General features: G+C 41.9%; 1 protein-coding gene across 4 annotated transcripts in view; it reads right to left on the bottom strand.

Annotated features, from left to right (window-relative positions):
* LOC117228486 (sodium-coupled monocarboxylate transporter 1) overlaps positions 1 to 12,711 on the bottom strand; it is an 88,835-nt gene that overhangs the window by 33,268 nt on the left and 42,856 nt on the right. Inside the window, exon 3 of one of the 4 annotated variants that reach the window (XM_076526759.1) lies at positions 800 to 956. The exons of the other annotated variants lie outside the window; for them this stretch is intronic. The gene's annotated coding sequence lies outside the window, so the exon portion shown is untranslated. The remainder of the gene's footprint in view (positions 1 to 799; positions 957 to 12,711) is intronic. 4 annotated transcript variants of the gene reach the window in all.

The raw sequence follows: 12,711 nt of genomic DNA, 5'->3' as shown, positions 1-12,711 counted from the left end.
GCCTGCAAATTTAATTGCAGCTTTCTGCCCCTCGCCATACGCTCGCAGCGACGCCGCGCCAACAGTGGCGCGCATTCGCCGAAACACAAATCTAAAGTCAAATTTACGAATTTGTTATAAAAGTCCGTGAAATTTCGCTCATGTATTCTAATATGTCCAAATTACATTGTGACAGGCGCGCGAGGTGCTATAAATATCTGGGAATTTCTTCCTGAAAGCTTGTTTGGAAACCGGAGAAAATGTGTACTTTACAGCGATCACGTTTTCTGTGGAAATCGGCGTACTCGGCTATACCATACGTTTTATATGAATAGAGATCAGCTTAACCCTTTCGCTACGGGCGGGTTCTCCACCGCGGTACTTCCGCTGAACGGAGCGCCGCGACATCACTGCACGCTACGCGACGCCGATCGTCAGCGGGAGTACCGCGGCGGAGAACCCAAGCTGCTTGAATGTTTTCGTACGAAAAAATTTCTCTCCAAAGGGTATTTATAAATAAAGGGTATTCCAGGGTATTTATAACGTCTTAGCATGCGCTCTTTAATTTACAGTATGAGAGGAAATAACATTATGCAATATAATGCATCTTATGGAAGGCCACTATAGTGGCCCGTAGTACCTCAGTGACATCTTATGGAGGGCCACTATAGTGGCCCGTAGTAGCGAAAGGGTTAAATCTGTCGATGTAGCGTTAAAGAGTGACCACTTAGCTACGCGCACGTGTAAAGTAAAAGCAGATGATCATATTCCAACGTTCCGAAAAACATATAAATAATACAGCTATCACTGTATTACTCACGTTTCGTCGAATCCGGAGCGAACACTGCGACGCCGGGAAAAAGACACCGGCTTTTGCGAACAGACTCGTCGAATTCACGGATTGTTGTTCTCCCTCGAAATTCTGCTATGCGCAGCCCCCTTCGTCCACCTTCCTTGTTAAATTTGAATGTCCACAACTGGGTCGAAATTCAAAAATTTAGACGGAGTTCGTAGGTGGGAAAAGTCGATTTATAGTCTGTACACGAATCTACTTAAAAAATTCCCGCGCAAGCACTCTCGTGTTTTATTTGTATTTTTCCCTCCCTTCGAGAATTTTAATCTATCGCTATCCTTAAATCTTACTTTCTGTCTCGAATCGGAAAATTCGTGGTATTCAAGGAACACGACAAATCTGTGCTTTTCATACTTCGTGAATGATATTAAAAATTATGAAAATCGTTTTATATTTCGATGGATGTTGTTGTTATTACGTCGAACGGTGAAATAGTATTAGGTTGGAAGCTATGAAACGGACATTTTTGTTTAATCTCTGTTCAGCTGCGACTGAGAGAGAGAGGTTCATTGTAACTTGCGCTCGATATTTTTATTTATCAATTTTAAAGGTATTCTTCTTACTCATTTCGTGAAATTTGTTTCGTGTTTGTATCCCATTTTTATTTTATTTTTCTCCGAAACCAGATGGAAACGAAACGCGATTTACATCATTCAACGCCCGTTTCATAGTTCTCAACCTAATAATTGCACGCGTTCTTTCGCGTTATCAGTCGTAATGAGCCATTTGAACCTCACTTGTCCGAATGAATCTGCAGCCTCGATTATCCGAATCGATAGAAACACGGCTGGAAGGATAACTAGTAGGATAATACTTCGACGTGTTCGGATAAACGAGGTTCTTCTGTGCATATTCTTGGGGTGCGAAATCGTTCCAGCTAACTCGGGGGTATGCAGAGTACCGTCAGGCGGTCGATCGCCTGGACCAATAATGACAATCGCACATCTCGAACGCCGAATAGCGAGCGTTATTCGTCGCCGCCCGTAGAAAAATCTTTTCGCATGACGCGGTGCAGCGATAACGGTGTTTGTAATTGGCTAGCGGAGATTAACGATAAAGCATGCCGAGCACTCGAGGCTCCGCCGGCTGATTGTATGCATATTGCATGAGCGTCGGTCTTTTTTTTTAATCAGCGCCTGGTGCCACGGTCCCGCGAGTTTCCGCCGCGCCGTGCGGTGCGCGCATAATCAAACCGCTTTCGAAGACAGAAATCGACACGTGACGAGGATTATCGTCGAGCACCCACGATCCGGGACACTCGAAATCGCCGCTTTGATTCGCTTTCGGCCCGATTACCCGCCGTGCACCGCGTCAAATACGCGCCCTCGCGATTTTATGGCGTGGTTATTCCTCCTCGTGTTCGCACGAATTTTCCCGGCAGCCCTGCTTGGTCTCGATTTAGGCAAACGTCGTAGTAATTGGACGATCGAGAATAGGATTTCCGACACGAGATACTTATTTGACTAGTACGAGTTACATTTGAGCCTTTTAGTTGACAAGTGGCGTAAGTTTCGTTTCTTAGTATTCTGAGAATTGGACGTTTATGCGATACACTAAATTCTATCCAATTGTCCCTCAGCTTCTAAACGAAAATCAGCAATTTAGGAAGAGGAGATACGGTTATACGAGCCTCGCGGCTCGTTTTTATAATCGTCGATTACCAATAGCTATAAAAACGAGCCGTTAATGTGACAAAAAATTGTCCACTTTTCTTTACAAGCTGAGAGACAATTGGACAGAATTTACTGTACTTCATAAAAAAATTCAGAACATATTGTAGCTGTATTGTAGGACGATAAAGCGAAGGAATAATAATTATGATAATGTACAAATCAATTATATGTTCGAGAAATAAGCAGATCTTCTTAGAAGAATTATTAAAGGAAAATTATTAAAATAACCCTGTGCTGTAACATTTTTTCTGTACGATATATCCTACGTTTAAATTCACTTGAAATCATCATTAAAATCATCTGAAAAGACTGGGCACGTCCAATCACTAGGACATCTACCTCACGTCGTCCGATCTAGCTCGACGACTCCTTGGTTAGTATCGCGCGGGCACCTTAAGCTGACCGATCGTAATTAAGAAACTTTTTATTGCGCGACCCTCCCCGCGTAGCCCGGCTGCGGGAGTTGATGGAACTTTATGTAGCCATCCGCGGATTTATAAAAACAGCAATTACCGCGAAGTTTACTCCTTCGATGCTTTATTGCCCTCGGAGCGGCGCATAAACGTTTCGCCTGCTGGACATGCTACTTCCAGATGGCTCTTGCTGAGTAATGCGCACTCTAATGTGACGTTGATTAAAGTATACCTCTCCGAGGCTTCCGACTCTGAACGCAATCGTAACTCAGTCCACCGTTTATCGAATCACGCGTTTTCTTATCCAATTAAATGTTTATTTCTGTATAACTTTATATAGTTTATATACTTCACACTTAAAGCTTATATCTCTACTTCGTGTTGATGAGAACGCGTCGAATTCAGTGCACGATTTTTATACTTCTTCGAGACGTTCGTACGATGAAGATGATGCTAATATAACGATAATAATTTGATGCATTTGTCGCAACAGCGAATAGAAGCAATTTGAAGCAGTGAAAGAATTAACCCTAGAAAGATAACCATATGACAACGTACGTAAAAGATAACCATACGCTTCAGAGGCGCATGCTTTTCTAAGGCGTCAATTTTATACTAACAATGGATATTTATTTAAGTTAATCTAGTCATTTTAAAGGTTTGGCATTATTGTAAAAATAAAATGCATTTATATTATATTTTTTTTATATTTTAAGTAATTTTAAACTTAAATCACTAGACCTCTATGAAAAATTAACAAAAATCAACAGTCTTCGCAGGCGCCTCTGCGACGTAGGTTATCTTTCTCGGGTTAAAAAATCGAAGAATATATCGACCGCACGAATCTTTTAATTGGCTCGCGATTCTTACAATTGGTACAATTATTATTTTGCAGAAAGGTCCGCAAGTCTGCTGATCGTAACTAGACTGTAAATCTTCCCCCATTTACGACATCTTCGTAAAATGGAACGAAATTATTTCACGTTAATGTCCATTATAAAAATGAACGTCATTGTTTAACTTTAATGACGCTCCTGTGTTACGATCGCCGCGAGGAATATTTTAGTCAGCATTTTGGTCGACGAACGCGCGCGCGTAAAATTTAATAATCACGACGAAATTCGTCCAGTTCAGCTTTAGCTCTTTGCCCCCCGGATAATTTTTTATTCGGCGGATAAAAGGAGGGGCAATTATTTGCGATATAATTTTCGCGGTACGACTCGTCGGCAAATGTTTTCGTTTTCTTTTTTTTTTTGTCCGACCGCCTCGGAACGGTCCTCCGAGGTAGCGTAATCGGCAGAAAGTATTTCCCGAGGCCACCGTGGCAGTACCGAGGCTCTGGAAGGTTGTCAAAACAGCTTTCGGTAGCCTCCAGGTCGCATTAGGATGATAAACTTCAGGCTAGACTCGACTGTGTACACGTATCCGTCTACCGTTTAATCGCGCGGTCGTAAACGCGGCACACACGGCACGCCGGCAAGCCTGTCGTAGTCGCAATAAATCTATCAGGTGTGCAATTATCCAATCACCATCGCAACATAATTATCCCGCCGCAGAGAAGTCACGGGAAGAGGCTGCGAAGTCGAGTAGGATAACAATGCATCGTTCTTAACCTACCATTACTTTCGTGGGAAACATTCATTTGTTTATTGCGTTAGAACGATCGTTTTCATTGATGCAGAATTTATTTGTTTTTTATTGTGTTAGGCTACAGGTAAGTAATCGCTCGGAAAAATTGACCAGATTATCCCGATTGCGTCGACAATTTTTAATATCGTTGTTAACACTGGATTTACGGAGCGCGCCAAAATGGCGGGTCACTAATTTTTTAATTTATGATTATTCATATCGTGAAGATACTTTATGAGTTATTTATTTAATTCATATGTTGCTTACAGCAAATGTTACAGTAACACTTGTTAAAAATCAGAATAAATATCTTATCGTTTCTTTTATAAATCAATATAAAACAGCTGTTCTTGTGCTCGGTAAATCTAGTGTTAACACCTTGACTATCGCGTCACCCATGTGTGCGTTACAGAATTATGTAAAAATTCACTTCCTTATCTAATCGAATTATCTTTCTTTCCAATCTAAGCTATATATATATATAATCTAATAATATATATATATATATATATATATATATATATATATATATATATATATATATATATAATCCATTCTAGCTTCTCAATTCTGTTAAGATTCGCAAGAGGTAAGAATGCTAATAAAAGGTAACTGATGCCGTATAACTTTGCAATTTGAATTCGATTGTATTAAATACTTTAATTTTATGAAACTCTCGAGGTTATTGGCGCGATATCGTGAAAGTGTTAATTCGTCGAATAATTCGTTGATTTTTCGCTGTTGAGCGTGCGTTCAAGATCGTTTCGTTTCTTAGACACTATTAGGCGCTGCCACTTCGAAGGCAGAGCCAATATAACGTCGCCGGATATTGGATATCGTTCACGGGATTTTATTATTCGCGTCGTATCACCGTAAAAGTTATCGACTTCCCATTAACTTTCTTTCGGATCGCGATGCAAGGAGCCGCGAGCGGCTCGCGATTACACTTTCCTAGATTTTTAGATACTCGGACGGTCGACACGAGCTAATAAATTCCGATATTGAATATCGCAACCGCAGGATTTTACTGCTAACACCGTCTCGTCGTAAAACGTGCAGACTTTCTATCGGATCCGGCCGGATCGCGATTTAAAGTCCGGTATCCGCCAGATTCGGCCCTCGTGTCCGCTATCACGCCGGCGATTCGCAGCCTCCGATACCGCAACCGAATTTATTAATTACGCAATCGAGCCCGGCCAAATTTAGATCGCGTCCGCGTGCAGCATTTCGCGGCAACGATAAATCCCGATCTCGCGGCTCGTCAAATTGTGTAACCGATTTCATAGTTGCTCGTGACCAACCGTATCGAACATTCACTCGTAGCCCCTTCTTATCAATGTCCATTAGAAAAACTCGTTAATTGGATTGTTTGTCCGGCGGAGTCGTAAAGCTTGTTCCGTTCGATCGAGATCACGAGTTTTCTCGGCTGTCCGAGCTACACCCGCGCGTCCGCCATGCCGGGGGACAAAGGTCACGAGTAGTCGCCATTATCGGGGAATACAAACAAAATCGGCGATTAGATGGACCGGCTCGGTTGCAAAGATCATCGGCTGTTTACCGATTCCAGTGAACCCGGGCTCGAGAGCTCGCTCGATTCATCGAGGCCCCCCGACCTATCTGCTCGAATTAAGATCATCGTTAATTGGTCGATCGGTATTTATCATCGGGAGCCGACGTGGTCTCGATCCGACCGAGTCCCATGACTGATAGCAACCCCTGACGCAAGATCGTCGATCGAATAATATCATTATCGGCGTGAATGAAGTTTTAATTAAGGTCTCTTCGCTCCCCAAATTGATCGGCAAGCTGTTCTAGTCGTTATAGTTTTAATGGTATCATTTCGATAGCATCCGGTTAGTTCCTAGCGATCAATTTAATTTCCAAAACAGAGGGTACATACTTCGAAAGCGTGTTCCACATGTAAGGACAAAGCTGTAATGTTATATAACAAACTGTAAATAATTGCTTTGTTGAGAAGTTACGAGAAAAACAAGAAATGCGAAAGATGTGATAACGCTGGCGTGAAACGGACGAATTAATTCCAAAAAGCACACAACGTCGCCTGCGAAAAGATTGGACAAAATCGCAACCAACTGAGATCAACAATAAATTCAATAACTGGTCCATGTCGAATTTGTGTTAACAAAGGCAGGCGTCACTTTGAAATTTTGAGATACAGTTATATATATTCAGCAACATTTAAATAATATCTTGTATTTCTGTCTTTATATAGATTTTTTGTCATTTAACATTTCAGTTTTATTTTTACTTGCAGAACACACGGCCGAAGTATGTACGGGAAAATGCGGGACACCCTGTATAAACGTTTGCAAGGGTAGTAGAGACCCAGTTACTGTGTGCTGGCCAATTGCCGCGTCTCCCGAAACCTCCCGAAGTCCGCAAACAGGGCACAGTAATTGGGCTCGTCCACCCTAATTCAGAGAGGAAAGCAATCAAAGCCGACTCCTCCCGGTGTCGATCATCTCTTCGTCATCATTAAAAAAAAAAAAAAAATTAATACTCCGATCTTTGACGCAACTTAAAGCTTTATATCCACGTATAATGGAATAAGCGTCCCGTTTTGTTTTTCATCGATCAATTAGCGGGAAAACGAGCTCCACGGAATCGGACGTTTCATCGGCCGTCACGGTAATTTTCCGCCGTTTCAGTATCTAATTAAGAGTCCGTCGATTGTCCATAATGTCTCACCGCGGGAATATGGCTGGCCGTTGAAAAATATTTTCGAGATCGTTCGTTGATGTATTCCTCGTTCGTCTTAGTCGTTGATGAACAATCTTCGACATATTTTCCAGTAAAATCAACGTCGTTCGATCGTTAATAAGAAAATCGCGTTGCGTCTAGGATCCTGTAGCTGTAATTTCGCTGTCAGATCGAAGGTAATTATAATAATAATCTATTCGTGTATGCGGGTAGAAGAATCCTTTGTTACAGAACAAGCAACAACGAATGATAATATAATAATAACGAGAGATTTTATATAGAAAGTCAAAGAGAAAAGAAAGAAGAAAAAACAGATAGAAACATCAAAATAAGTTGAAACATACATATGTATATATGTATGTATATACTATAATACAAAGTAAGAAGAATAGGGGAAGAATTGTAGCGAGCATAATAGGTATATAGTAGATACAATAGATGAGAGATTTTATCAATCATATAAGTAGTTGCCAAAAAATAAAAGACAACTGATACGAAGAAAAATATTGGGTTGGCAACTAAGTAATTGCCGATTTGTTCAATGAAATAAAAAATTTTTTTTTACTTGGAACGAAGTTTAATCCGTAATGTATTTTCCATTTTGCTCGATGACCTTTTGCCATCTCTCTGACAACTTGAAAATTCCACGCTCGTAGAAAGTCTGATCCTTTTCGGCCAAAGACTGAGTTAAGTGAGATTTTACAGCGTCATCGTCATTAAAAGTTTTACCACGAAGGGAGTTGTCCAGGGATCGAAATAAGTGGTAATCCGATGGCGCGAGATCAGGGCTATATGGTGGGTGTAACATCAATTCCCAAGCAATATCCATCAATTTTTGCCGAGTGGACAAAGACGTGTGCGGCCTAGCATTGTCCTGCTGGAAAATGACACCTTTAAGATTGACCAATTCTGGTCGCTTTTCCTTGACCGCTGCATTCAATTTGTCCAGTTGCTAATATTCACGGATAATAAAAAATAACATAATAATAATAATAATAATAATATTTTATGATATAACATTTACGGATATCATAAAAATGGGAGTGAGAGACATCTATAACTGAAATCGGCAATTACTTAGTTGCCAAACCAATAAAAGAAAAAGATTAGGTTGCGATGTGGTGAACCATAACCGTATCAATAGCAGTGTACCTGTAGCATGAGCCGTAAAAATAATTATGAAAGCGTCCATAGTAATTCGCATTAATCAGTAAACGGTTAAAACAATTATTAAAAATAGATCCCCGTAACCATATACCCATCGTATATGCTCGGCATTATTTAAATGTAACGCAATTAAAAACGTGCCGTGCTAGAAGCGCGGTTGAAAAAAAAGAAGAAGCGTGAACGAGTGAATCCGGTCATCGGAAGCTTCCCGCGTTTTCACACAAACGCGTTGGGAAAGAACGCGTAAATCGCGGGGCGTTGTTTCTCGCGCGGACCTCATTGTTTCTAACTCGCCGAGCGGAATGTAACACGCGATTCAAACAAGAAATCAGTAAACCGAGCGCGTGTTAACGTGTCGAGTGGCCGACAGTTTTCAGCAATAATCCGCTGCTTTGTGCACGATGCCGCGCGGAGGCCCCGGCATTCGCGCATACATCATTCGAAATGCTGCGTGCTCCACGAGCGCGGAATGTCTATTACTACATTTCGGTTGCTCAACCGACGAAAATAAACCGCGGCTGCTGGCAACGATATCGATACATTAAAATACGGCGGGGACCGCGGCTTCGAGAAATCTCGCAGTAATAACCGGCCACGGTGCTTCCACGTTCGGCGCACATCGATTGTCCATTGAATTTCATTAGAATGCGCCGCGCATTCGCCGCTGCAGTCGGGTCGCAAATTTTACGATTTTTTCAAAAACACCGTCGCCGTTTTCTCACCGACCTTCTCCCATTTTCAGCTTCCGAATGCTTTCGCGGACACGTGGCTAGTTGATATTTAGAACAGAATGTGATTACGGTATACTTGTTTAAAATTATTTCAAGACGCGTCTACTATCTTCTTTTTTTTTATTAATTTCTACTATTGTTAAGAGAAATTGGCCCGCATTCGTCGACTCAAAGAGATACAATTTCAAGCGAATGAAATAAAATAAATAAAAATTAATTAGAGTATCTTCAAAATAGTTTCACATCTTTCTATTCAATAAGAATCATCCTCAAATAAACTAAACAAGGCATTGCCATTTTAGGATGCACTTTAAAAATGCCCTCAATGTTCCAAGTAACTGGAATGCTCGAATAAAAATGATTCTAGAAAATAAACGATAGCAATCTAACACGATTTATATGTTTCAATTCCATATAAATTGTCTCTAAATAAATTCAATAATTCATTGGACTCTTAGCATGCATTTTGAAAGTGCGCTTAATTTTCCAAATACTTTCTGGAATTTTCAAATAAAATTTCTCCTAAAGATCGAACGGCAGCAATATTTAAAATTGCTTTACACCTTTCGATGCGACAATAACCGTCCGCGGTGAATCATTGCCCTTGTAGAATGCGCATCGAAAGTGCACCGAAGTGCGAAATCAAATCCAGCAGTCTACCGATAAAACGAGAAAAAAAAAGTATCGCCGTGAGGATAATATTTCCTGACGCCCGCCGAAGGGATGCGTCCGTGCTGCACCGGGCTGCATCGAAAGCGCGTTCGGTTTGCTGCGGCGGGGGTCGGTTTCCAAGAACGGTAAATCGCGACAAGCACGAGGGACAGGTTGTTTCCGTGTTTGATCGGACGTTACACGACACGATCGCTCGGTCTTCCATGGTTTAATCCTTACGATGCACCGCGGCACGTCATTGCGCACCGTTGCGTCACGTTGCACTTGGCTTCCCTCCAGATGCACCGGGGACCGATAGCGGTCAGATCGGGCCAGGAAAGTTCGAAGCTCTCACCCTGGTGCAGCGGCGGTGCTTTTCGTGCGGGCGCCACACGAGACGTGATTTAAATTTTTACCAAACTCGCGACAGGCAAATCCAGCTTTCCCCCTATTCCTTTTTCCGACGTTCCTTTTTCCATGCCTGCGAATTTTATTGGCCGCGAGAATCGACGACGAGAATCCGCAAACCGAATGCGTCGATTGTTTCTAATTGACGTCTTTCAGCTTTTGGTGCATTTGCGGTCATCGAGAATCCGTGGAATGCAAGCGCGATCAAGAATAATATTCGACGAGGTGCAGTTTCTTTAATTTAACGATGAACAGAAATGTGAATTCCGCAGAACGGTTCCTTTTTTGGAGTCGATTTAATAATAATTATATTTTTATTTTTATTTTTATTTTTATCACACTCGTGTGACGGATACAAACGATCTCTTCCTTTTTGCAACAAAGAATTTCTTACCCGTATATGCGAACAAATTATGCTTGTATTCTTTCTATTCTGTCTAATCTAATAACGTACCTGCATACATTATTTAAAATTTGACAGAAGCATCGCAGAATGAGTCCATTAAATTCTGCTTGCATAAGCGGCGCCGTTCAAATATTATGTAGAATTTCACAGAACCATCGGAGAATAAACCCGACAGACTCTTCATTCACGCCTCGAGACCGCTAAAAAGCCGGCGTTCGCGGAATCATTCATTCTCACGTATCCCGTCGCGTCCGTTACGCAATCCCGTCGTTTTTCTTCTTGTCCTTTTCGTTTTTTTTTTGTTACAAGAGAACCGTTCGGAAACAATTCGCACCCGATGACGGTGTTAATTACAGGAGACGGTCTCCTCGCTGGCGACTAACGCGTCCGTATTCCGCATCGACAATTAATTTGTCAGCGCGGAACGCGTGCCGGTTATTTACGAGAGGATTTATCGGCATCGCCTGGAGATCGTATTTTGCCGCATCTCCACGTTCGGCCAAACCGCCGCGCCGGAACGGCGACCAGAGGAAAACGTTCTCTACGATCGACTAGATCGGATCGATCGTTTCGGCACGGAGCTCTGCGGCTTCCCATAATTAAACGTCACGCGTTCGGCCGCCGCTCTTTATACAAGCTAATGGAGCCTATTTGAACGCGATTGTCCGCAGCTGTTTCCTTTGCGGCTGTGCCTGGCCCACCTTAAGCAGACAGCCCCGAGTAATCCGTTCAAATATGAATGATTTTTTTAACGCGAAACCTTGACGAAACCTTCGGTTGCATTCATCCGTTACTTCACCGACGGACAATTATTTTTTATCTAATCGTTGTATTGGGTTGGCAAAACTAAGTAATTGCCGATTTCAGTTATAGATGTCTCTCACTCCCATTTTTTCGATATCCGGAAATGTTATATTATAAAATTATTATTATTATTATTATTACGTTAGTTTTTATATTCCGTGAACGTTAGCAACTGGACAAATTGAATGCAGCGGTCAAGGAAAAGCGACCAGAATTGGTCAATCTTAAAGGTGTCATTTTCCAGCAGGACAATGCTAGGCCGCACACGTCTTTGTCCACTCGGCAAAAATTGATGGATATTGGTTGGGAATCGATGTTACACCCACCATATAGCCCTGATCTCGCGCCATCGGATTACCACTTATTTCGATGCCTGGACAACTCACTTCGTGGTAAAACTTTTAATGATGATGACGCTGTAAAATCTCACTTAACTCAGTCTTTGGCCGAAAAGGATCAGACTTTCTACGAGCGTGGAATTTTCAAGTTGTCAGAGAGATTGCAAAAGGTCATCGAACAAAATGGAAAATACATTACGGATTAAACTTCATTCCAAGTAAAAAGAAATTTTTTATTTCATTGAACAAATCGGCAATTACTTAGTTACCAACCCAATATTATTTAGATACAAAAACAAACCAGCAGGTAAGGAAGTCTTTGCCGTATCTTGAAATGTTAAAACAAAATGTATGGAAAATAACGAACGGTTTCAACAATGTTTTACGTTACAAAAAAAGAAAATCGCCGAAGGCGATGCCTATTTTAACGGTTTACTCGAGGCACCGGTTCTTAACAATTCGAGCCTCTCCGCTGATACGTTTCATCTCGGCCGGTTGGAAAAATGAAACTGCTCCCCGGTGTCCAACGGACGAAATGAAGTATACCTCGCCGTGGAATGAGCATGAAATATTGAGCGGACGGGCGTACGGAACCGCAGCACCTATGCGCTTCCACCGGATTCTTTCTACCGTTTTCTTGCCTCGATTCCTTTCTTCTTGCATCCGCGAGCGAGAATAATTTATCGATGTCTCTCCGCGCGAGACGCAATTAAGTAAAATATATCTTCTTGCTGGGGGATCCTTGTTAATTCAGAATCGCACGCGAAGCAGATCCGACTTTAATCAAGGTGGACGGAATTTCTTTGTGACACTCTTCTGTTTTTGCACGTAATTGTCGCGCGGCGTCTCTGCAATTTCTCTGCGAGAGAGCCCGGCCACGTTCTTACCAATTTAGTGAAAATTAGTAATTCCCGGATGCTCGGTCGACGCCGCGACCT

This window comes from Megalopta genalis, chromosome 15 (assembly GCF_051020955.1).
Source record: "Megalopta genalis isolate 19385.01 chromosome 15, iyMegGena1_principal, whole genome shotgun sequence".
Taxonomy (NCBI): Eukaryota; Metazoa; Arthropoda; class Insecta; order Hymenoptera; family Halictidae; genus Megalopta; species Megalopta genalis.
Note: the sequence above shows the minus strand (reverse complement) of the source record. Positions and strands in the feature narration are given on the sequence as shown.